A 27,845-nucleotide genomic window follows, 5' to 3' on the forward strand; every position below is an offset into this window, starting at 1 on the left:
GGTTCGCCTCAGCCGAGTACGGAGTGATCAACCGGAATTTCCCTGTTTCAGTTCTCTTATCCCAACTCTGGTCTAGTAAACTTTGTCTGGGTATGGCCTTAACCTTGTTGAGTTTTTTGCCTAAAGTAATTGGATTATATCCTCTTATGGTGAATCTTTCTACACATGCTGAGGCTGCAACTTCGAAATCACACTAACGTGTGCAATTTCGTCTCAATCTAAGTAACTCCCCATAAGGGATGCTTTGCACTAGTTTAGGAGGATGACTACTTGGAGCATGTAATATTGAATTGCCAGCAGTGGCTTTTCGATATAAAGTAGTCTCTATTTTACCCTCCACAATTTGCACTTTTAAATCTAGGTAATCAACAGTTGTTGAGCTAATTGTTCCAGTAAAGTGCAGATTTAAGTCATTTGCATTAAGATTGACGATATAATGACGTGCAGTCTCCTCTGACCCTTGCCAAATGATAAATAAATCATCGAGATATCGATGCCATTTTACCACTGACCCACTAGACACCTCGTCCCTGTAGGTTCGGGGCACCTGCTCCTCCCACCAGCCAACGAATAAATTCGCATAGCTGGGAGCGAAGCAGGTGCCCATCGCCGTACCAGACACCTGCTTGTAATAATCATCCTCAAAAAGGAAAATGTTGTTATTTAAGCAGAAATGCAAGAAATCGACCAACATACAATTGTGTTGCGCATATCTTAACTGTCTTGTTCTTAGATACTCAGTTACTGCTTCGATTCCCTTCGTGTGCTCAATGCAGGTGTAAAGGCTCGTTATGTCAAGTACAACAAGTAGGTAGTCAGGTTCCCATTGAACATCTTGAATCTTAGTCAAAAAGTCCTTTGTATCCTTTACATAGGAAGATAACTTAATCACCAGGCTCGCCAGGAAAAAGTCAAGAAATCTGGAGACATGCTCAGTCAATCCTTGGACCGAGGAAACAATGGGTCTCCCAGGGGGATGTAAATTGTCCTTGTGGATCTTAGGAATGTGGTAGAAAGTAGGGCAAGTAGGATTGGATCTGCGTAAATATAGATGTTCATCGTTACCAAGCATTCCTTTTTTGTACCACTTACTGATTAAATCATCGTATGCTTGGATGCTTTGTTGGTATACCTGATAGGTGGTTTTTTGGTAACATCGCTCATCAGTTAATTGCCTCATTGCCTCATGATGGTATTGCTGCCTTGTCTGTACCACCACATTCCCCCCTTTGTCAGAGGGCTTGATAATTATGGTTTTGTCAGAAGCCAGTGTGTTTAATGCTGTTTTCTCCTCCTGTGATAAGTTCATACCACCACTACCAGTTCTCTGTTGTTTCCGATAACGTAGGAGGTCCTTTATCATGACCTCTGAAAAGGTGTCCAAAGCATCAAACGGCATTTGCGGGTTGAAGGTAGAGATGGGTTTATAAGGTCTCTCTTCTTTGTCCTGTTCAATTCCCACATCGATCGCTCGTTGCGCGACCTCCTGGCTATCTGTAATATCCGTGATTGTCTCATTTCTCAGATCCTCCAATGTTTCAATCCCTGCAAGATCTTTCACCGCAAGAGTATCAGTCGCTGTGAGTCTTTTTCCTGGTTTCTTGTTTACCTTTAAATGAGATCTGGTCTTAAAATACTTATGCAGTTTCAGCTTTCTCACGAAACTAAAAAGATCAATTCTGGTCTGGGTGTATTCCAGCCGGGTGTCAGGGCAGAATGTTAGTCCGAGGCTGAGTACTTTTTGCTCTGAGTTGGTCAGTGGTCTTTCTGTCAGATTGACCACTGTTAAATTGGTGGCAGTTCCTATCTTCGATTGTTCCGCCTTCGATTGGTCCAGGCTGTGCATTTTGATTTTCCTGCCACCGCCTGCTCTTCTTGTCCTCCAACGTTTGTGTTTGCCTCTGGGGGCTTGTTTTTGCCCCCCCGTAGCCAGGATTGCCTGATGACTTGAAATTCGGTCTGAAAAGGGGTCTGTTTGTTGAATCTACTTGTGACTTGCACAGTTTGATCGTCACTGGATTCATTGCCTGTCAGATCCGATTCCGATGTTTCCACAATTTGAGATGGTGCCGTTGTTTTTGTGCTTAACTCTTTGCGCGAAACATCAAATTTCCTTGCATAGGTCAATACCCTGCCCTGCATATAATCTTTTTCGTCCCTCTGAAACTTCTCTTGCTTGCGAGATTTAATTTTTTGTACGTATTTCAATAACCTGGATTTCATTTGCTCCATGGCTTCAGTTATTTTCTGTGCATCTTCCTCCTTATGTAAATCCTCAGCCGAGTACGGAGTGATCAACCGGAATTTCCCTGTTTCAGTTCTCTTATCCCAACTCTGGTCTAGTAAACTTTGTCTGGGTATGGCCTTAACCTTGTTGAGTTTTTTGCCTAAAGTAATTGGATTATATCCTCTTATGGTGAATCTTTCTACACATGCTGAGGCTGCAACTTCGAAATCACACTCACGTGTGCAATTGTATAGTTAAAAATTAGCATTCAAAAAGCCTTAGAAATTCACTGAAAAAACTATAGGTTTCACACATGTTATAGTTAGCTGGACATTTCACTCATACAAAACCATTGAAATTCCCCCGTTATAGTTAATTTAGTTAACTATAGCTCGCGCGCCTGCAATGCACTGCTGATGACGTCACATACTACATCACTCATGACACGGTCAATGACATCACTGATGACATCTCAAATGACATCACTGATGACATCACTGATGACATCAACCAGTTAATGTTTGTCTTTCTGAAAAATAAACATTTTTTATGTATGTATATCTAAAGGTCGATGAAACAATAAACGGGTAAATAAATGTCTAAATGGATTTTTTTTGTAAAATGTATTCTATAACTGACTTATTAAGTGTATCTTAGTGAATACATGTATTAACGAGTAATGTTTAAATATGTAAATATCTGTATCAGTGTCTCACTTTGTGTATAAGTGGCTGCATGGGTTGGTAAGTAGCTACATGAGTGTGTATATGGCTTATTAGTTGTTTTTTTGAGTATCAGTATGAGTGTCTGTATGGTTCGGTGGGGGATATTACTTAGCGTATAGATGCATGAATGACTGACTCCCTGTTTGCACGTGTTTTGAAGACAGCATGTGTGCAAGACTGTATGGGTGGATGAGTTTGTGTATAGGTGTGTTAGTGAGTGAATGACTGTCCCAATAGTCTCTTTATGAGTAAGTACATATGTTTTAATCTAGTATATGTGAGTATTGATGTATATAAGTGAGTCTATATGAGAGTGAGAGATTGGAAGAGTTCCTGTATAAATAAGTATGTGTTTCTATAAGTGAATGTTTTAGAGAGTAAGTATGTGTATGTTTCTGTAGAAGTAAGTGTAGTGGTGTGTGTATAGCTGCATGTGCAAGTACATGGATGTTTGATAGTTTATTTTCATGTGTGAGTATGTGTGTGAGTAACTCTATGTATGAGTGTCGGTGTGTAACAGGATGTGTAGATATGAGTACATATGATGAGTGAGTGCATGTATGAGTGACTGTATTGACATGTTGGTGAATGAGTGGATGTGTATGTAGATGTTGGAATTACTGAATAGGTTGTTGGAACTGGTATTGGTATCTCCATTTTTTTGAAAATTTGATTTTATATATTTGAATGTGTGTATCAAAGGTTATATTAGGGTGAGAGGAGGTCTGCCACTCTTTCACAAGGATGATGTCATCAGTGATGTCATCCGTGATGTCATTTGAGATGTCATCAGTGATGTCACGAGTGATGTCACTGACCATGTCATGAATGATGAAGTATGTGACGTCATCAGCAGTGCATTGCGGGCGCGCAAGTTATAATTAACTAAACTAACTATATCGGGGGAATTTCAATGGTTTTGTATGAGTGAAATGTCCAGCTAACTATAACTTGTGTGAAACCTATAGTTTTTTCAGTGAATTTCTAAGGTTTTTTTATGCTAATTTTTAACTATAACGTGTGTGAAACCTATGGTTTTTTCAGTGAATTTCTAAGGTTTTGTAAATGCTCATTTTTAACTATAACGTGCGTGAAACCTATGGTTTTTTCAGTGAATTTCTAAGGTTTTTTTAATACTAACTCCTTACTATAACGTGTGTGAAACCTATGGTTTTTTCAGTGAATTTGTAAGGTTTTTTAAATGCTAATTTTTAACTATAACGTGGCTGAAACCTATGGTTTTTCCAGTGAATTCCAAAGGTTTTGTAAATGATCATTTTTAAATGTATTAATTGTTATATTTTTTATACTAATTTACTACATTGTTTTAAAGTGTTTATTTTTAGATATGTTATTGTTTAAATTACATTACATATTTTTACTATAAATTGAATTTTTTTTTTTTTAAATATTGAAATTGTAATATTTTTTTTATTTCATATTTTTTTAATTTATATATATTTTATATAGCAGACAATGATATCCTATGGAAGGAAATTCAAGTTACTGGTAAGTACAGTTAAATTTACTTTTCAGGAATAGTAGTGAGCTGAAAGATGCTGCACTGAGGTATCTCCTGATAACAGGTGTGTAAATTGGAATTCATAGTTTGACTGATTTTTTAGGAGGTTTTTTAGGTTCCAAAACTCCACACTTAGAAGAATTTCCAAGTGAAAACAGTCAATGTTAGCCTATGGAAGGAAATTCAAGTTACTGTAACTACAATTAGAATTACTTTTCATGATCAGTAGTGGGCTGAAAGATGCAGCACTGAGGTCTCTCCTGATAACAGGTGAGTAAATCAGAATTCGAAGTTCGGCTTAATCTTGAGGAATTTTTTAAAGTTCCAAAACTCAATACTTTGAAAAATGTCAAAGTGAAATCAGTCAATGTTAGCCTATAAAAGGAAATTCAAGTTACTGTAACTACGATTAGAATTACTTTTCAAGATCAGTAGTGGGCTGAAAGATGCAGCACTGATGTCTCTGCTGGTAACAGGTGAGTAAATCGGAATTCGTAGTTCGGCTGATTTTGAGGAATTTTTTAAAGTCCCAAAACTCCACACTTAGAAGAATTTCCAAGTGAAAACAGTCAATGTCAGCCTATGGAAGGAAATTCAAGTTACTGTAAGTATGGTTAGGACTACTTTCAGGATCAGCAGTGGGCTGAAAGATGCAGCACTGAGGTCTCTCCTGATAACAGGTGAGTAAATCGGAATTCGTAGTTCAGCTGATTTTAGAGGAATTTTTTAAAGTTCCAAAACTCCACACTTAAAAGAATTTCCAAGTGAAACCAGTCAATGTTAGCCTAGAAAGAAAATACAAGTTACTGTAACTACGATTAGAATTACTTTTCATGATCAGTAGTGGGCTGAAAGATGCAGCACAGAGGTCTCTCCTCATAACAGGTGAGTAAATCGGAATTCGTACTTTGGCTGATTTTGGAGGAATATTTGTACGTTTCAAAAATAGACACTTAGAAACTTTTCTGGCGAAAACCACACAGTAGATTCCTATGGAAGGAAATACAAGTTACTGGTAAGTACGCTTAGATTTACTTTTCAGGGTCCGTACTGGGCTCAAAGATGCAGCACTGACGTCTCTTGTGATAACAGGTGAGTACATCGGAATTCGCAGTTCCACTGATTTTAGAGGAATATTGTGCTCAATAGTGAAGGAAGGGGGTGGGGCCTGAGGTCACATGTGTGCAAACAAGCCCTGTGGCGCATTTTAGATTGGGGAATTAATTCCTCTTCAATCCTGAGGTCCCCTGTGAGCCAACTAGCCCAACAGGTACCTCCAGTATGTGCAAGCGAGCTGTGTTGCAGAGAGGTGTTCAGAGGGCATGCCCCCTTTTTACAACACGCTGCAACGTAGCTCCGTGGCGCTTAATGGAGGTACCTGTCTGCAAACGCGCCAGGGTGCGCGTTTGCAGAGTGGTGCAGGGAGGGGGCAGGGCTTGAGGCGACAGATTGCACCACTCTGCAACACAACCCCTGGCGCATTTGCAGAGGGGGAACTAATTCCCCTTGAATACTGGGGGTCCCTGGAGGCCAACTAGCCCACCAGGAACCTCCAGTATGCGCCAGGGTGCTGTGTTACAGAGAGGTGTAAAAAGGGGCGTGGCCTCTTTACACATCTCTTCAAGGCAGCCCCCTAGCGCATACTGGAGGTGCCTGGTGGGCTACTTGGCCCCCAGGGACATCCAGAATTCAAGGGGGATTATTTCCCCCTCTGCAAACGTGCCAGGGGGCGCATTTGCAGAGTTGTGCCTTTATGGTTTTTTTTGGGATTGGCAGTTTACGCGTACCCTGCACGTATTCCAGAATTTAAAAAAAATAATAATAATTTAGCAGGCCTAGGGGGTCAGGAACCTCCAGTATGCACCAGGGGGCTGCCTTGCAGAGAGGTGTAAAAAGGGGTGTGGCCTCTTTACACGTTTCTGCAAGGCAGCCCCCTGGTGAATTTGCAGAGGGGCAACTAATTCCCCTTGAATACTGGGGGTCCCTGGGGGCCAACTAGCCCACCAGGAACCTCCAGTATGCGCCAGAGGGCTATATTGCACAGAGGTGTAAAAAGGGGCGTGGCCTCATTACACCTCTCTGCAATGCAGCCCCCTGGCGCGTTTGCAGAGGGGGAACTAATTCCCCTTGCATACTGGGGGTCCCTGGGGGCCAACTAGCCCACCAGGAACCTCCAGTATGCACCAGGGAGCTGCATTGCACAGAGGTGTAATGAGGCCCTGCCCCTTTTTACACCTCTCCGCAACGCAGCGCCCTGGCACGTTTACAGAGGGGGAACTAATTCCCCTTTCATATTGGGGGTCCCTGGGGGCCAACTAGCCCACCAGGAACCTCCAGCATGCGGCAGGAAGCTGTATTGCAGAGAGGTGTAATGAGGCAATGCCCCTTTTTACAAGTCTCTGCAACGCAGCCCCCTGGCACGTTTACAGAGGGGGAACTAATTCCCCTTGCATATTGGGGGTCCCTGGGGGCCAATTAGCCCACCAGGAACCTCCAGTATGCACCAGGGAGCTGCATTGCAGAGAGGTATAATGAGGCCACGCCCCTTTTTACAACACTCTGCAAAGCAGCTCCATGGCACTTGCTGGAGGTACCTGGTGAGCTACTTGGCACCCAGGGACCCCCAGTATTCAAGGGGAATTATTTCCCCCTCTGCAAACGCACCAGTGGGCGCATTTGCAGAGTGGTGCCTTTATGTTTTTTTGGGGGATCGGCAGGGTACACGTACCCTGCATGTATCCCGGGATTTTTTTTTTAATGTTTTTGGGCCTTGGGGGTCCTTGTGGAACCCCCTGAGCAGGCCTAGGGGGTCAGGAACCTCCAGTATGCGCCAAGGGGCTGCCTTGCAGAGAGGTGTAAAAAGGGGCATGGCCTCTTTACACGTCTTTCTGCAAGGCAGCCCCCTGGCCCATACTGGAGGTTGTTGGTGGGCTACTTGGCCCCCAGGGCCCCCCAGTATTCAAGGGGAATTAGTTCCCCCTCTGCAAACGCGCCAAGCGGCGCGTTTGCAGAGTGGTGCCTTAATTTTTGGGGGGGGATCGGCAGTGTACGCGTACCCCGCGATTTTTTCAAACCTTGGCGGTCCTTGTGGGACCCCCTGAGCAGGCCTAGGGGGGCAGGGTGTTTCTACCCTGCCCCCTTTTGTTTGTTTTTACCTTTGTTTCCCTGTTTTCTTGTGACTCGGTACTACCGACGCACAAGATGGCTGCCAACACTTCCTGGTTTCGAGTGTTGACAGACAGTTGACAGCCAATCAGCATGCAGCTCGTGCTCGGGTAGGTACGCGTACTGTACTCCATCTCTAGATATCGCTATGATTTTAGGCACAATCTGCGAAACCAAATCTACCCCTCTGACAAATTTAGAGTAATTCCGTTCAGCCGTTCAGGCTGTAGACCTGGCTAAAGGTCCCTATGGGAAATTGCATGGGGAAAACACATTTTGGGACCCCCCTTTTTTCTCGGCCCCCACTTGACGAATCACCCCCAATCTTTCAGGGAAGGAGCGGAGTGGAGCAGGCCATTTTCTTGCAGAAATTCGTGATGATTCGTCCACCGGCGCCAAAGTTATTCCAAATAGAATGTTGCGGATTTCCTATGAAAACTAGGTTTTAACTATAACTACCTACTGGCGAACGCCAGTAGGTAATATATATATATATATATATATATATATATATATATTCACTGAAAAAAACATAGGTTTCAGGCCTTATATAGTTAGGAATTAGCATTTAAAAAACCTTTAAAATTCACAGTTTTAGGGGTGTTATAGTTAGCTGGACATTTCACTCATACAAAACCATTGAAATTGCTCCTATATAGTTAGTTGTACTAACTATATTTCGCGCACCCGCAATCCACTGCTGATGATGTCACATATTGCATCATTCATGACATGGTCAGTGACATCACTGATGACATCACTGATGACATCATCCAGTGAATGTGGTTTGCTTCGTTATTTAAATATGCATTATATATATAGCAATTTGCATTAAAGAATGAGTGGATATATAAAAATAAATATTTGGATGGAGGATTTAGTAGCAGTGTAATTGACTGTTTACTTGACCAATTTATAGTGTCTCACTAAATATAGTGGATAGTGACTAAACTGTTTGAATATCTGTATCACTTTGTCAGCTGTTGTGTAAACAGGTTCTCCAGTTGGTTACTAGCTATGTGAAAGTCTATATTAGTTATTGATTAGTTAACTGAGTATTTGTATGGGAGAGTGAATGTGTGTGTGGTTCGGTGGGGGTTGTCTGACTGCCCAAAGATGTGTGAATAGTTGATTCACTAGATATATGAAGTTAAAACTACATGTTCTAACCGTTGTTTGGGTGAGTGAATATCTTTATGGGTGTGGTGATGAGCAAATATATTTCTCAATGGTACATGTCCAACAAACTAGAAAAATAAAAGGCAGTGTATGTGTCAGTTGTTGTATATAAATAAGTATACATAAGACTCAATGATTGTGTGAGTGACTGTATGGATAACTTTATACTTGTAATAATGATTTTATAATTCACTAAGTATGACTTACTATCTAAATGAATAGATGAAGTTTTGTTTGTATAAGTCTGTAGCTAAGTAAATATGTAAGTATGAACCATTGTTTGCATAAGTGAGTAGGATGACTTCATATGTGAATAGGATGTGTGCTGGTGTGTAATGTCGATTTAGGTGTATAAGTATTTTTGATAGTGTTCTATTGTTCATTGACAGCATGTATGAGTGAATCTACAGGTAAGTGATTAGATGTGTGTATACATCTATGAATCACTGAGTGGGTTTTTAGATACTTGTATTGCTGTAACAATGGATTCAAATATGATACTCTGTATTTTACAAAGAGTGATGAAAGATTTTACTAGTGTATGAAAAGGTGTATGTGATTGTCACGTGGATGATGTCATCAGTGATGTCATCAGTGATGTCATTTGAGATGTCATCAGTGATGTCACTGACCATGTCATGAATGATGTAATATGTGACATCATCAGCAGTGGATTGCGGGTGCGCGAAATATAGTTAGTACAACTAACTATATAGGAGCAATTTCAATGATTTTGTATAAGAGAAATGTCCAGCTAACTATAACACCCCTAAAACGTATAGTTTTTTTTGTGAATTTTAAAGGTTTTTAAATGCTAATTCCTAACTATATAAGGCCTGAAACCTATGGTTTTTTCAGTGAATTTCAAAGGTTTTTTAAATGCTAATTCCTAAATATATAAGGCCTGAAAACTATGGTTTTTTCAGTGAATTTGCAAGGTTTTTTAAATGCTAATTCCTAACTATATAAGGCCTGAAACCTATGTTTTTTTCAGTGAATTTCAAAGTTTTTTTTAATGCTATTTCCTAATTATATAAGACCTGAAAGCCCACCAGGAATCTCCAGTATGCACCAGGGGACTGCATTGCAGAGAGGTGTAATGAAGCCACGCCCCTTTTTACACCTCTCTGCAACGCAGCCCCCGTGCATGTTTGAAGAGGGGGAACTAATTCCCTTTGCATACTGGGGGCCCCTGGGGGCCAACTAGCCCACCTTGAACCTCCAGTATGCGCCAGGGGGCTGCATTGCAGAGGTGTAATGAGGCTATGCCCCTTGTTACACCTCTCTGCAACGCAGCCCCCTGGCGAGTTTGCAGAGCGGGAACTAATTCCCCTTGCATACAGGGGTCCCTGGGGGCCAACTAGCCCACCAGGAGCCTCCAGTATGCGCCAGGGGGCTGCAATGCAGAGAGGTGTAATGAGGCTATGCCCCTTTTTACACCTCTCTGCAACGCAGGCCACTGGCGCGTTTGCAGAGGGGGGACTAATTCCCCTTGCATACTGGGGGTCCCTGGGTCATATCTGTCCAAACGCCAATATTCCGAACGATTGAAAAGGACTTTTCTTGAGAAACATTTGGATTTGGATTATCATGTCCTATACTTGGGAATTTTTGAAAGACTGACTTTGAGGATGCTATAAATTACTCAAGTCTGCCCGAATTGTGTGGGTAAAATTGATACCTATTCACTTTGAATAAGAATGTACTTACGTCTCGTCTAACATTTGGAAGAAATATTTAGTTATATGACAACAGGATACCGACATAACTTGAAGTAAATAAGAACGCCCTGAAGAAATTCTGTTGTACAGAACGAAACGTGTCGGCTGGCTGTGGTACATAAACTTAAGGAAAATAAAAGCATTTGAATATACACCAAGATTCAGCGCTTCAATAAGGACTCTAAGTGATATGATTTGATTGGACTTATTGTACAAGTGGTGCTGTGCCAAACTTTGGAATATTCTCCAGTACTCTCTGCTATTCCACTACTCTCTAATACTCACTCTCTACTACTCATTCTCTACTACTCTCTCTCTACTACTCACTCCCTACTACTCACTATCTACTACTCTCTACTACTCACTCTCTACTACTCTCTACTCTCTACTACTCATTCTTTACTACTCACTCTCTACTACTCTCTACTACTCACTCTCTACTTCTCACTCTCTACTACTCTCTACTACTCACTCTCTACTACTCTCTCTCTACTACTCTCTACTGCTCACTCTCTACTACTCACTCTACTACTCACTCTCTACTACTCTCTCTCTACTACTCTCTACTACTCACTCTACTACTCACTCTCTACTACTCTCTACTATTCTCTCTCTCTGCTACTCACTCTCTACTACTCTCTACTACTCACTCTATACTACTCACGCTCTACTACTCTCTACTACTCACTCTTTACTACTCTATACTACTCACTCTCTACTGCTCTCTACTACTCACTCTACTACTTATTCTCTACTACTCTCTACTACTCACTCTCTACTAATCACTCTCTACTACTCACTCTACTATTCACTCTACTACTCTCTACTACTCACTCTCTGCTACTCTCTCTACTGCTCTCTACTACTCTCTACTACTCACTCTCTACTCTCTATTACTCACTCTCTACTCTCTACCACTCTACCTCTCTCTACTTCTCTCTCTACTAGTCTCTACCTCTCTACCTCTACACCTCTACCTCTCTCTACACGCACACATATACACATATATATATGCATATATATGCATATGCATTTATGTGTATATATATATATATATATATATATACATACATATATAAACATATATAATCTGCATATCTATATAAATACAAATATAAATGCATGCATACATATACATATATGCATACATATGCATGTTATTTACATGAAAGTTTTAAAAACACTAATAAAAGCAAAGCTAAAAAGCCACCTCATTACAAACAGAATGGCTTTAACTTAAACGAGGGCGAGATCTATTGCATTTTCAATGCTTGTTTACTTTGGTTACATCAAGAAGGCATTCAGATGTTTCACACATTTGCCATAAATTCTGAATGTTAGCACTCTAGTTGCTCATTAGATCACTGTAGTAAAGCTACTGCTCACCAGGGAAGTCTGCTGCTGGTATTCAAAGTGCATGTTTCAGTCTGCATGTCAGAATTTTTTTAATGAAATAGTAGAAGATTTGAGAAGTCACTCAAAATGTGCCCTCATTTTTCTTTCTGAAGCACTAATCATACTTTCTATGGCAACATGAACCCCCTCATTTTGTTCCTTTTTAAATTAAATGTTTTCAGACTTACCACTTCATTCCAATCAAGATGGCTTCTGGTGTACCATACTTTTGTCATAAGTAAGACTGTTAGCGCTCTAGTTGTTCTTTAGAACACTTTGGGACATTCTGTCATTGGGCTATACTTGGGCTACATCTGGGTGATATTTGGGCTACATTTGGGCTCTTTTGTCTCTGGTGGCCATCTTGGGAGACTGCATGTCAGAATTTTTTAATGAAATAGAAGAGGATTTGAGAAGTCACTCAAAATGTGCCCTAATTTTTCTTTCTGCAGCACTAATCATACTTTCTATGGCAAAATATACCCCCTCATTTTGTTCCTTTTTAAATTAAATGTTTTAAGAGTTACCACTTTATTTCAATCAAGATGGCTTCAGGTGTGCCATACCTTTGTAATAAGTAAGACTGTTAGTGCTCTAGTTGTTCTTTAGAACACTCTAGGAGGCTGCAGTACAACACAAAGGAATCAACTGACAGTCTCTGTCCTTGTTGTATGTACATGTTTTACTGAGAATGTCAGACTTCATTCTCACATGACTGAGAAAGATAATGTGAACTTACAGAAAATATGCTTTCAGTTTAGCTTATAGATCCCCTTCCAAACCACTGTGGGAAAAGCATGAGATAATAGTTTTCTTTCAAACATGATTCATTATATCCCAGCAGAAGGCTTTTTCACATGGTAAAATCACCTTAGAACACACCACAATTCCTAAAATGAGTATGGTACCATCAACAAATGATTTATAATGTAACTAAAGTCCTAAAACCCTCTATTAACTACAATGCTTTTTAATGAGGTTCTATCATGTATATTGGTCCCAAGATGGCTGCCAGCACTTCTTGGATGAAGTGCTGACAGCCAATCAGATCTCACGATGAGATGTGTGGTTAGGCTCCGTCCAGATATATATGTGTTTTTGAAGTTAATTTTCATAAAAACCACTTTAGCAATTTTCACCAAATATAGAAAAGGCACTTCTGCGTACCAGTCCCTACAATTTTGTGCAAAGTTTGGTGTAATTCCATTCAGCGGTTCGGGCTGTAGCCGTGTCTATTCGTCCTATGGAAATTAACATGGGGAAAACATGTTTTGGGACCCCCCTTTTTTTCTCTGCCCCTGCTTGATGAATCCCCCCAAAACTTTCAGGGAAGGAGCAGAACTGAGCTGGCCAAAATGTTGCAAAATTGCACGCAATTTCCTCAATCTACACCAAAGTTATTCCCAATAGAATGTTGTGGATTTCCTATGGAAACTAGGTCCTAACTATATATACCTACTGGCTATCGCCAGTAGGTAATATATATATATATATATAGATATATATATATATATATATCTATATATATATATAGGTATATATAGTTAGGATTTTTTCCCTATGGGATTTTTGAAAATTCTATGTCTAATAACTTTGGCGTTTGTGGACGGAATTGGCTGAAATTTTCAGGAAAATGGAACATTTTGTTTCTGAGCAGCCCCTGAAAATTTGGGGGGGGTTTGTCAAGGGGGGGCCGAGAAAAAAGGGGGTCCCAAAACGCGTTTTTCCCATGTTAATTTCCATAGGGCGGTTGGCCTTACTTTTAGCCCGAACGGCTGAATGGATTTGCACGAAACTTGGCAAAATTGTAGGGACTGTGCCTTTGCTAGGTCTCAATATATGTGCTCCAGTGGATTTTGAGAAATGAACGTTAAAAAAAAAAATATATCTGTAACAGCGCACCGGGCAGCGCTCCGCTTCGCGTACTTTTCGCGTTACGGAGCTTTGCGAAGCGAAGCTGATTGGTTCTCCCGCGTCTGTAAACATTCCAAACAGTCCGTAGCGGCCGCCATCTTGTCTCTCGGTAGGATCGAGAGACAAGAGGAGGCCAAAGCGAAGGGGCAAATGACCATAAGGGGGCATAGTAGATCCTCCCTGACCCCCTAGGTTTGATGTGGAGGTTTTAAAAGGGCCCCGCGGGGCAAAAAAATAAAAAAAAACAAATCGAACGGGTGAATGGATTTGCATGAAACTTGGCAAAATTGTAGGGACCGGTAGCCCGATGTGCCTTTGCTGGGTCTCAATATATGTGCTGCAGTGGATTTTGAGAAAATAACGTTAAAAAAAGATATATATCTGTGACAGTGTCCCGGGTAGCGCTCCGTTTCGCGTACTTTTCGCGTTACGGAGCTTTGCGAAGCGAAGCTGATTGGCTCTCCGGTGTCTGTAAACATTCCAAACAGTACGGAGCGGCCGCCATCTTGTCTCTCGGTAGGATCGAGAGACAAGAGGAGGCCAAAGCGAAGGGGCAAATGACCATAAGGGGGCATAGTAGATCCTTCCTGACCCCATAGGTTTGATGTGGAGGCTTTAAAAGGGCTCCGTGGGGCAAAAAAAACCACACAAAAAACGTTTTTTTTGGTGGGGTGCGCCCGGTTAGCGTAACGGGAAGCGGACTGGGGAGCGTACTACAAGGAAACAAGAATGATTGTCTTTTAACTTATTGTATGTTTATAGACTTTTTTTTCTTTTTTTTCTGCTGAGTGACGTCTCGGCCTATCTCCACGGGATGCAGTCCCTACCATCTCGGCGTTTAAGCCCAGGGGGACCGGTAGTGTGGGAGAGATAACGTCTGTTAACGTTCGATTCGAAGGAAATCAGGAAGTGATGAAAAACATTGTCTGCGCCATCTTGCCTTTTTTCAAATGCCACACTTTTGTCGTGCACGGCAGCCATTTTAGATGCCTTGACCAGACCCACTCTCTGCACGCTGTCGATCCTTAGCATGGCTCCCCACCCTCGCAAGCATCTCCCCCAGGCACTGGTCACCCCCGCTCTCTGTCTTATGCATGGGCAATAAACCTCCCCCCATCTGCGCTGTTCTTCCCTGAGAATCACACCCTGTGCCCGCCCGACACCTCCCTTTCGCCCTATTCACTACCGCACCCTCTGACACTCCTCTTCCTCTGTGTCCGATTGTCCAGGCCGGTCCCAGGCTATCAGGTAGCCCTACAGATGTAGTTTATGGCCCCAGCTGTAAAGAATCACCCCTCTTCAAAGGAGTTATAGTAGATCAAGGCCCACACCCGATGAGATCCGTCACACCACACGCGTTCCTACTATCTGAAAACCATCCTGTATTGTGATTGGGGAGGGGACCGAGCCTGAAGCGGAAGATTCCAGGGATGCCTCTTTGTACATCAAAGTTTTTACAATTATGTGTCACATTAAAAATATATAGCACTCCAACAAAGTAGTAGGATTATAAAACTTTAATAACTTATAAATATATACAACGCAACAAAAACAGTAAAAACATTTAAACATTTTTAGGAAAAAAGAAGGAACAATGGTCAGTAGCGGTCGGTTGTGCGAATAGTCCCAAGGCAGCACAACGTCCTGAGTTCTGGATGGCACCCAGGTGATGTTGCCTGGGTGCCGCACTGGTTTTGGGTATCCTACAATGCTGCTCCGAATAACGGCGTGGGGCGTCCCGGGGGGTGGGTCGTCAGTAGCGGTCTGTTGTGCGAATAGTCCCAAGGCAGCAGAACGCGCTGAGATGTGGATGGCACCCAGGTGATGTCCAGTAAGTTGCCGCACTGGTTTTGGTATCCTACAATGCGGCTCCAAATAACGGCGTGGGGCGCCCCGGGGGGGGGGGTGAGGCGGCGTGAACGGGCCTCCCCAGGTGGAGGCTCGTCTGCTGTAGTGGGGCGCCCCTTTACCGTTTCAGTTGCCATTCCGTCCGCTTTTGGTACACTGTGTCAAAATCCGCCATTCAGCTGAGTTGTGCCCACTCTTGCGGTGCAGCGATAGGCGGCTGCCACAGGACTCTCAAAATGGCGGCAGGCTCTTTCCTTTTTGGGCCTGGTCCACTGAAATGGCCCTGGGACACCTTGGAAATCGGACGCTTGTCTGCTAGGTCTTGGACCCCATTCTCGAAAGCGTCCCCTCAGCCTTGAGGATTCTACAAAAGTCTTGGGGGCCCCCGACTCCTGCAGGCTTCCGGTGGGGAGCGGCTGCCATGATTGCTCGCGGAATGATCACGACGGAGCCACGAGATGGTGGTGCTCTCATGCTGACGCCAGCTTCAGTCTGAAACATCCAGAAACAAGGTGGGGCTTTCATCGTTTGGGAAAAAAAAAAGTTTTCATCCAATGAAAAGTGTTGTTTTTAGGTCATATGATCAAGCCTTCCATCATTAGGAAACCAAAAGTAAAATGAACCAATGAAAAGTTTTATAAACAAGTCACATGACCTGTTATGCGGCATAGGGTATAAAAAGCGTAGAAAATCCGTTGGCACGTGAGGCGGCGTCAGTAGCGGACCGATGTGCGAATAGGCCAAAGGCAGCACAACGCGCCAAGATCCGGATGGCACCGAGGTGGTGTCTAGCAAGTTGCCGCACTGGTGTGGCCATCCTACAATGCTGAAAGTCGGCGTGGGGCGCCCCGTTGGCCTGTGAGTTCGCGTCAGTAGCGGACCGGTGTGCGAATAGGCCGAAGGCAGCAGAACGCGCCAAGATCCGGATGGCACCGAGGTGGTGTCTAGCAAGTTGCCGCACTGGTGTGGCCATCCTACAATGCTGAAAGTCGGCGTGGGGCGCTCCGTTGGCCTGAGAGTTCGCGTCAGTAGCGGACCGATGTGCGAATAGGCCGAAGGCAGCACAACGCGCCAAGATCCGGATGGCACCGAGGTGATGTCTAGCAAGTTGCCGCACTGGTGTGGCCATCCTACAATGCTGAAAGTCGGCGTGGGGTGCCCCGTTGGCCTGTGAGGTGGCATCAGTAGCGGACCGATGTGCGAATAGGGCCAAAGGCAGCGCAACGCGCCAAGATCCGGATGGCACCGAGGTGGTGTCTAGCAAGTTGCCGCACTAGTGTGGCCATCCTACAATGCTGCGCCGAAAGTCGGCGTGGGGCGCTCCGTTGGCCTGTGAGTTCGCGTCAGTCAGTGGGGGTTGTTTGAGGATCTGACTGCATTGGAAAGCAATGTGATGCTGTGCGTCGCCCCCAAGATGAAGGTTCCTCGGCTGCAGTGGGGCGCCCCTTGGTGTTTCACTCGCTATGCAGCTGAGTTGCGTGCGCACTTGCGGCGAATAGGTCGAAGGCAGCACAACAATATTTTCTGAATAGAAGACACCACAAGGCGCTGAGATTCGGTTGGCACCGAGGTGGTGTCTAGCAAGTTGCCGCACTGGTGTGGCCATCCTACAATCCTGCTCCGAATAACGGCGTGGGGTGCCCGAAGGGGGGGGGGAGGAGGCGGCGTGAACGGGCCTTCCCAGGTGGAGGCTCGTCTGCTGTAGTGGGGCGCCCCTTTACCGTTTCAGTTGCCATTCAGCTGAGTTTCGGCCGCTCTTGATGCTACAGCGACAGGCGGCTGCAACAGGACTCTCAAAATGGCGGCCTGTTCTTTGGATTTGGGCCTGGTCCACTAAAATGGCCCTGGGACACCTTAGAACTCGGACGCTCGAATTTTTTTTCCTTTCCTCTACATGCAAGAAAAGGTAAATGCCCGGTACGTTACACGCCTCATCTGCCACGATGTACTCTCCAGAGGAACCGAAAAAATATATAGTTATGGTAACTATACCATGCATCGTCATATGGAGAGGTGGCACCGATTAATTATAGTGCTGCATAAAAGAGAGATTTGGAGGAGAACCCCCGATCTGCCAGTACATTCACCAAAGAAGTGGCACTGACAGCATCAGAGGCAAGGGAAACGGTCCCAAATATTTAGAAGAACTTTGGAAAGATTAAAATGACATGTTTAGATTGTGGCAAATTAATTTCATGTGGACAGATGAGTGTTACTCTAATAAATACAGCATATGAACATCATCATAGTCGATGGTTGGTAGAGACATTTTGACTATATCCTGGACTGTCCATCACCACCCCTTGTTGTAAATTATTTTGTCCACCCTAAGCGTGGAAGGGTATACTCAGATGTGAGTCCCTTGCTCATTGCACCATCAGGATTCAAGCAAGCCGGGCCGAAGACGCCTGAAATGGCAGAAACCGGTCCCCGGAAGCTTGTTTCCTTCCCAGTGTAAGAATTGGCTTTTGTAGTCTGGTCTGCCCTGTTCCCATGATGCACTGGGCCAGGGACAGACTAATTTGCATACAGCCAGGTTCTGAAACTGGGATGGTGCAATGAGCTAAAAAACGGTGTTGGATCTAGCCCTGATCTCTTGACTGGGTGAGAGTACTCTGCTTAATTCAGAGACTCTGTCCATCACCACCCCTTGTTGTAAATTATTTTGTCCACCCTAAGCATGGAAGGGTATACTCAGATGTGAGTCCCTTGCTCATTGCACCATCAGGATTCAAGCAAGCCGGGCCGAAGACGCCTGAAATGGCAGAAACCGGTCCCCGGAAGCTTGTTTCCTTCCCAGTGTAAGAATTGGCTTTTGTAGTCTGGTCTGCCCTGTTCCCATGATGCACTGGGCCAGGGACAGACTAATTTGCATACAGCCAGGTTCTGAAACTGGGATGGTGCAATGAGCTAAAAAACGGTGTTGGATCTAGCCCTGATCTCTTGACTGGGTGAGAGTACTCTGCTTAATTCAGAGACTCTGTCCATCACCACCCCTTGTTGTAAATTATTTTGTCCACCCTAAGCGTGGAAGGGTATACTCAGATGTGAGTCCCTTGCTCATTGCACCATCAGGATTCAAGCAAGCCGGGCCGAAGACGCCTGAAATGGCAGAAACCGGTCCCCGGAAGCTTGTTTCCTTCCCAGTGTAAGAATTGGCTTTTGTAGTCTGGTCTGCCCTGTTCCCATGATGCACTGGGCCAGGGACAGACTAATTTGCATACAGCCAGGTTCTGAAACTGGGATGGTGCAATGAGCTAAAAAACGGTGTTGGATCTAGCCCTGATCTCTTGACTGGGTGAGAGTACTCTGCTTAATTCAGAGACTCTGTCCATCACCACCCCTTGTTGTAAATTATTTTGTCCACCCTAAGCGTGGAAGGGTATACTCAGATGTGAGTCCCTTGCTCATTGCACCATCAGGATTCAAGCAAGCCGGGCCGAAGACGCCTGAAATGGCAGAAACCGGTCCCCGGAAGCATGTTTCCTTCCCAGTGTAAGAATTGGCTTTTGTAGTCTGGTCTGCCCTGTTCCCATGATGCACTGGGCCAGGGACAGACTAATTTGCATACAGCCAGGTTCTGAAACTGGGATGGTGCAATGAGCTAAAAAACGGTGTTGGATCTAGCCCTGATCTCTTGACTGGGTGAGAGTACTCTGCTTAATTCAGAGACTCTGTCCATCACCACCCCTTGTTGTAAATTATTTTGTCCACCCTAAGCGTGGAAGGGTATACTCAGATGTGAGTCCCTTGCTCATTGCACCATCAGGATTCAAGCAAGCCGGGCCGAAGACGCCTGAAATGGCAGAAACCGGCCCCCGGAAGCTTGTTTCCTTCCCAGTGTAAGAATTGGCTTTTGTAGTCTGGTCTGCCCTGTTCCCATGATGCACTGGGCCAGGGACAGACTAATTTGCATACAGCCAGGTTCTGAAACTGGGATGGTGCAATGAGCTAAAAAACGGTGTTGGATCTAGCCCTGATCTCTTGACTGGGTGAGAGTACTCTGCTTAATTCAGAGACTCGGTCCATCACCACCCCTTGTTGTAAATTATATCCTGGACCTGCCCGTCCTCGCCCAAAATGGCGCCGGAATAAATGGGACTCGTAACTCCTTTTTGTGTACTGGTTGCAGAACCTTGAAATCACGAGATACGTATGCAGTTTTGAAGCACATGGCGGGCGGGGACGAGAATTGATTGAATATTTCGACATCCCTATTGATATTAAGTTCTGATGTGTTATTGATTACTGTACTATTGAAAGTTCGAATTAACGTCACCCATGGTACTTGCCCGCAAATGTATATCTAGATAATTTTATTGTAACTGGCTCTGTCGTATTTTAATTATTAAATGTACGTCCACCGATTCCGCAACTGTTAGACACCTTAGTTCTTGCAACCTAATGGCCCGCCCGTTACGTTCCTCTACAGTGTAAATGTCTACTCATCATATACGATTACAGTTTGCTCCGTGGCCGGCCCACGTGGTTATAGGCCCGTATTTGTATACTGACGTTTTCACAATAAAGGTTTTTAAAAGAAAACATGGTAGTAGTTTTTACATTGGTAAAGTTTTTAATAATAGTCACTGTTTTAGAATCAGTAAAAGGCAAGTGAAATAAAGCAGTCCAATTACATTAAGGGTAAAAGGTATAATACGCAGGAACGCAGTAAAGATAAATGGTCGAGGGCTGTTGTGTTTTCTACTCCTGCAACATAAAGTGATCGATAAGAATCTGATATTCAGGCGTATCGGCGACTAAGACAGCAGGCCGAGCCTCTTTTGCTCAACGGCTCCGTCATGGGACGAAGAAATGCCCTTTTTCTCGAAAAAGGAATATATTTTACTTGCAGGACAGTTGTAAATTTTCCGGGAAAGTACATTAGCCTGGAACATTATAACATATGTTTAAGAAAAAATAATGTTCGAAAGTAATAAAAAGCGTAATTTTTAGGTCATATGACCAAGGCTTTCATCATTAGAATAAGAAAAGTAAAATGAACCAATGAAAAGTTTTATTAACAAGTCACATGACCTGTTATGCTTACGTTACGCGCTGCGCGCCGCGCCCCGGATCGCTTCCGGGAAGCTGCGCTTCGCGCACCGGAGCACTTCCGGGTGCGCTAACGCGGCGCGTCATATGACGCATTACGCGACAACGCAGGTCCAGAATATAGTCAAAATGTCTCCACCAACCAGCGGTCGGAACACAACCCCTTTCAGCAGGCTAAATAGTTCTGTTAAATGACAACAGAAGGGACAGGCAACAAGAACCATCAGTCAAAGAGGGGAGGGCAAGTTCTTCTCTACCGGGTCACGTTGGGGCGCTACCGGAACTGATCGAATTGGTAGTCTACAGTGTTTCTGGATGTTTGAGACTGAAGCTGGCGTTAGCATGAGAGCACCACCATTTCGTAGCTCCGTCGTGGCCATTCCATGAGCAATCATGCTAGGCGCTCCCCACCAGAAGCCTGCGGGAGTCGGGGGCCCCCAAGACTTTTGTAGAATCTTCAAGGCTGAGGGGACGCTTTCGAGAATGGAGCCCAAGCTCTAGCAGACAAGCGTCCGAGTTCCAAGGTGTCGCAGGCCCATTTTAGTGGACCACGCCGAAATCTGAAGAGCCGGCCGCCATTTTGAGAGTCCTGTGGCAGCCGCCTATCGCTGCACCGCAAGAGTGGGAGCAACTCAAGTACATGGTGAGCGAGACGCTGTAGTCGAAAGAGCGGGCGGTAAACAGCTGAATAGCGGAAGAGGCACAGTGTAGCAAAAGCGGGCTGAATGGCAACTGAAACGGAAAAGGGGCGCCCCACTACAGCGTGTCTTTAGGTGAAACGGATTGTGGGACAAGGTGAAGAATGGAAGAGTCACCAAAAGGCAAAAAGTTCCGCTTGACCCCGGGAGCCGGCCACCTATGTCGGGGGCGATCTCAGGCCACACCAGGGCAATACGACTTGGGGAGGGGGCCGGAGCCAAGCGCCCCCTCCGAGTCCGCGCCATGACACCGTCCCTCGGGGACCTCCGTCAAGCGGTTCAGGGTGGCACCGCATCACATTGTTTTCAAATGCAGTCACGTCCTCAAACAGCCCCCACTTACATTAACAATAGTGAAGCTGAAGCAAGTGCAAATAGGCTTCAGACAGTGTTACAAGCACTCCTCAAAACTTTGAACCATCAGAGTGCATGAGTTTCATGCTCGATCGATTGAGCTAGCCGGATCGGGCAACAAAAAGTATAAAATAGTTATGTAAACAGTTATTTAATAAAATGTTTTACCCTGTTACTTTGCTGGTGTGTTGTATATATTTGTAATATTTGCATAGAGTTTATTGTTATTTTGGGCGGGGTGGGTGGCGGAGCCGAGCTGTCTTGCAGCCATCATGGTGTGGAGTTCAGTTCATCTCACTAGTTTCGTATTTCTCATGAGGGGTTGTTCCTAATGTTTCTATTTTAGCGAGGTCAAAAAGAGATCCCATTAGTGGCCTACTGATTTTGCTCGATTCCTTTTGTTTTTTTACACGATTTTTCGCTATCTGCAAAGACTAAACAGAGTATTGCGACTCTGTGCTTGTTTGTAAATAGAGAATGATCCAAAGAGAACCAATTCTAAAACAGTAAATGCTTGGATAACAATCAATCAAATGGAGAGAGAAGCAGGCACGACGGATTACAACGGGGGCAAAGGCCTGCGTTAACTACCCTTCACTATCTGCAAAGAGAGAGTACTCCTAATAGAAATGAGGGGCGGGGGGGCAGCATTCAAAGCAGATCAGTGTGCATAAACACGAAAATGTTTTTTCTTACCACGTACTTGACATTCGACAGCTTATGATATTTGCTATTAAAAAACCATTGAAATTCACTGAAAAAACCATAGGTTATAGACCATATATAGTTAGGAATTAGCATTTACAAAACCTTGAAAATTCACTGAAAAAACCATAGGTTATAGACCATATATAGTTAGGAATTAGCATTTAAAAAACCTTTTTTTACTCACACAAAACCATTGAAATTCCATATATAGTTAGTAGTACTAACTATATATCGCGCACCCGCAATCCACTGCTGATCATGTCACATATTACATCATTCATGACATGGTCAGTGACATCACTGATGACATCACTGATGACATCTCAAATGACATCACTGATGACATCACTGATGACATCTCAAATGACATCACTGATGACATCACTGATGACATCTCAAATGACATCACTGATGACATCACTGATGACATCTCATTTGACATTACTGATCACATCACTGATGACATCATTCATGTGATAATACGATGAACCTCTTCAGACTCTAATATAACCTTAGATACACTCAGTGTAAACAGACACTCACAGACTGTCACTCATCCATGGAGTTACTTACACACCTAGTCAGTCATGCAAAGAATCAATCACACTTCCATTTCCTCAACTATACAGTTATACACACCTTACTTATTCAAACATATACTAACACATATTTACTCTCTTTTACAATCCCTGATACAAGTTCACAATCATCCATACAGCCACTCACACATTCACTGGCTCTTATGCACAGTTATTTATATATGCCAACTCTCACATGTACTGTGTTTTACATATGTACTTACTTTGACATATAGCACTGAGATATCCATTCACTCACCAATACACTGATGCACACAGTCAACCACCCATACAGCTGTTTCCACGTGCACTTTTGAACCCATACATCTAGTGAATCAACTGCTCACACATCTATGCACAGAGTCATACAATTCCCAGCCACCCACACACACACTCAGTCTCCCATACAAATACTTGAGCAACCAATCAATAACCCATATACTTACTCATATAGCTACTGATCAACACATGCAGCAGTTTACAGTACAACAAACATAATGATGCACAAATTAACACAGTTCAGTCACTAACCCATGCACTCAGTGAGACACATTTAACCACTCACTCATACAGTCAGTCATGCACCTACTAAATCCTTCATCCAGACACTTCTACATCCACTCATTCTTCAATATGTAAGACATATTTTAACTTTACAGAAATACACAGTCACTGGATGTTGTCATCAGTGATGTCATCAGTGATGTCATTTGAGATGTCATCAGTGATGTCATCAGTGATGTCATTTGAGATGTCATCAGTGATGTCATCAGTGATGTCACTGACCATGTCATGAATGATGTAATATGTGACATGATCAGCAGTGGATTGCGGGTGCGCGATATATAGTTAGTACTACTAACTATATATGGAATTTCAATGGTTTTGTGTGAGTAAAAAAAGGTTTTTTAAATGCTAATTCCTAACTATATATGGTCTATAACCTATGGTTTTTTCAGTGAATATATATATATATATATATATATTTTCCTGGATTCTCCTCGCCCCCCACTTGTCGGCAGAAGTCACAGCACAGCAGCAGGTAAGTTTTTTCAAAACTTCTTTATTATTCACACACCATGTGCAGGATGCAGCTCATCAAAAATCGGACGGCCTACGCGTTTCGGCTACTCTAGCCTTCCACTGGACCATAGAGTCCCAGGGATCTAGACCTTAACTTATAGTGCAATGTGAAAGTACCCTCTTCCATGTCTTTTAAAAATCTAGACCAGCAACCTCGCTCATTTTACATGGTTTCATTTGAGCGCCATTATTGCTCAACATTCCTGTGAAGTACACATTTTAACAAAAAAGTTTGGGCTTATGTATAGATATATGCATATATCTACATATTTACACACATTGCATTCAATTTGAGAACAAGCCATATGTTCCTCATGTCGCCTTAGTAGACTCCAACATTGTTATTGGACATGATGAGGATTTACCCAACTTTTGAACCAATTATTTCATATAATTTTCATTTATGTCTTCATCATGTACAGTATTTGTTTATATGAGGGTTAAACTTATGCCCATTAATCTCAGTAAAGTACCTGAATACATTTCCACAGTTTCTCAAAATTGTCTCCATCAAACATGATAATTTTTCCTTTTTCCTTTCTAGTCCGCTAAACGGTGCAACCTGTATATACCCTATTTACATTTCCCAAGGCCAATTCATGACCCCAAGGTATTTACATCCAGGATCCTCAAAAATATCTTAAACTAGAAGTATATCAGTTGGGTTAAACATTGTTATTACAGGGTCTAAATTGTTTCGTTCCGGTAAAGTACATTCAATATTTCATGATCCCTGAATATCTTAAACTCATTTAACCCAACACCAGATTCAGGTGATGTTTTTACACCAATTTACATTTACAGACTAAGGATATTTATACTCATCCATTTCTGATGTTTTACTCATGTCATGATGTCTGCCCATGTGTGCTACATGTCCCTTTATGACTTTTCTTGACTTCTCAAGTTTGACGCCTATTTACAATTATTTACATGAATGGATCCAAAATGTCACTCTCAATTAGTTCTAATATTTTCCCATAGTTTGGAATTTCATAGCAGATGTACAAATAGTTCAGCATCCAGATTATGTCCATCTGGGTATTCAGTTCCCATGCCAAGAATCATCCTGGACTCCAGTTTTCCCAACTGTAGAGTACGATCACCACCCCTCTCCGATGGTTTGCTCAGTTTGATCCCTGAGTATCCTAGCAGATCTGGATTGCTGTTGTGGCATTTGGCAAAATGTGTGGCCAGAGGGTAGCTAGGGTCTCTGTTCTTAATTGCCCTTAGATGTTGTAAAATCCTCAATTTTAATTTGTTGATTGTGCTCTCTATGTAAAATTTCCCACATGGGCATTGCAGCCTATAGATCACACATTTAGATTCGCAGGTTATATGATCTCTTATTTTTTCAATTTTGCCATTCCGTAATTTGTACTCTTTGACGTTTGTGTCACGCTCACAGGCCTTGCATTTGGCACACTTCCAAAAGCCCAGGGTTGTCAGCCATGTAGATTTTTGGGGGGTTGTTCCTTCAGTGTCAGATGGCTTTGGGTTAAGATGTCACGCAATGAGGCAGTTTTCCTATATGAAATGCTTGGATATTGAGTTAGTTGTTGTTTTAAGGTATTATCCAGGAGCAGTATGTTCCAATTTTTCCGTAGAGCTATTTTCATATCCCTACTCTGATTGTTAAAATCCATGATCAATCGTGTCTCTTCCTCGTCTCTGGTTTGCTCTACACAACCACGATCCTTCCTGCTGCCACCAGGAATCAGAAGGTCATTCCTGTTCTTTTGAACCACCCTATTTTGTGCGGTGCTAATGACTTCCTCGGGGTAGCCTCTTTCCCGGAAGCGTTGAGCCATCCTCTCAACCTCATATCTCATGTCGTTCTCTTCTGAGCAATTTCTCCTTGCCCGCAGCATTTGTCCATACGGGATACTCCATTTTAAGTTAGCTGCGTGTCCACTATTAGCATGGAGTATGCTGTTACATGAAGTTGCTTTTCTGTGAATTTTGGAGCACAGCTTGTTATCGCTCACGGACATTTCAACATCCAAGAAGATGAGGTTGGTCGAGCTGATTGTGGAAGTGAAATGGAGATTATATTCATTTTCCTCCAACGAGTCAATAAATATTTGTAGTGTTTCCTTTTCTCCATCCCATACGATGAACAAGTCATCAATAACACGACAGCCAGAGTTTGATTTTTGATCCATGCTCCTTCTCTTTGTCCACTATTGCTGTTTCCCATGCTCCCATCAGGAGGTTCGCATATGTGGGCGCAAATGATGTCCCCATTGCGGTCCCCTGTTTCTGGAGGTACAGTTGTCCCAGAAACAGGAATGCGTTATGCGTCAGGCAGTAGGTTAACATACATTATATATATATATATATATATTATCAAACTTGTTAGTGCTGCACTCGTTCACTTCCTCGCAGCGAAAACAAGAGAGCAACCGTTGAGGCAAAGTCTGTTGTTTAAGTAGAATTAATGGTTACTGCCAATAAAAGACCTCTGATTTGTCGTCTGTAATGCTTCATCTCGGTCTGTGAGGGGAACTGTCATTGTAGTCCTTTTTCTATGTCTACTACCCTGGGGCCAACAGAAGCAGGTCCAGTCCTCTGCCAGGCAAGAGGGCAGCATCCAATAGGTCAGCACAGCAGGGCAGCAATCCTTAAGAGCAGCAGAGTGGCAGTCCTTTCAGCAGCATTGCAACTCTTCTTCCTGGCAGAGTCTCCACAGGTCAAGAAGTGAACTGAAGATTTGGTGTTGGAGGTCCAATATTTATATCTGGGACTTCTTATGAAGTGGGAGAATCTTCTAGATGTTTTCCTTTGAAGACCATGGGCTTCCTGCTTTTCCTGCCCTGGCTTTAGATTAACTAAAGAGAGTTTGCAGCCCTTTGTGTGGAGGTAGTCTCTTTAAGTGTAAGTAGGGCTTTGCCCTCCCATCCTGCCAGTGATGGCCCATCCAGGCACACATAACTCTCTATTGTGAGTGGCTGTCTAGGAGATTACACAAAGCCCAACTAACAGCTATACCTAGTCATGTGGCCCAGAGATAGTCTGCCAGTACTAAATGATTAAGGCTGGAAAATGTCAACTTTTCTAAATGTGGCATTTTCAAAATTGTAATTTAAAATCTGACTTTGCAATGAAAGAGAATTTTGTATTACAGTTCGAAAGACACCAAACATGAACTGGTTCCATTGTTCCATTTGGAGGTTACCGCTTAATAAATGTAATAAGGTAATGCCAATCTTATCCTATGGGAGTGGGTGGCCTTGCAATAGTGAAACACAATTGTATGAGTTTTTCACTATGAGGACACTTAAAACTTAAAAGTATATGTCCAATGTTTTAGTTACATTGTGCCCTGCCCTCTGGTCCATCCAGGGTGTACCCTAGGGGTATTAATAAAAAGGAGGGTTTGGGCCTGGCTTAAGCCTTATTTTACCAAATAAAAATGACAGGTTAAAACTGTACACATAGGCTGTAATGCAACGTCCACTAACTAAGATAGATTTGGGGCCAATTTATAATGGACGCAGACCTTAGGACTTTACGCCATAATTACATGCTGTGTTTGGGCCAGAGATAAACAAGCTGGACAGGCTAACTAAAATAGAGACTATAGCTTAAAATTCAACCTGTTCTGTGTGTCTTAAGAACCTAAAACTAAAGGAAAGAGGCCAGATTTACTGTTTCATTTTCACACTTAACA

The sequence above is a fragment of the Lissotriton helveticus genome, chromosome 5_1 (assembly GCF_964261635.1).
Source record: "Lissotriton helveticus chromosome 5_1, aLisHel1.1, whole genome shotgun sequence".
In the NCBI taxonomy this organism is placed as follows: domain Eukaryota; kingdom Metazoa; phylum Chordata; class Amphibia; order Caudata; family Salamandridae; genus Lissotriton; species Lissotriton helveticus.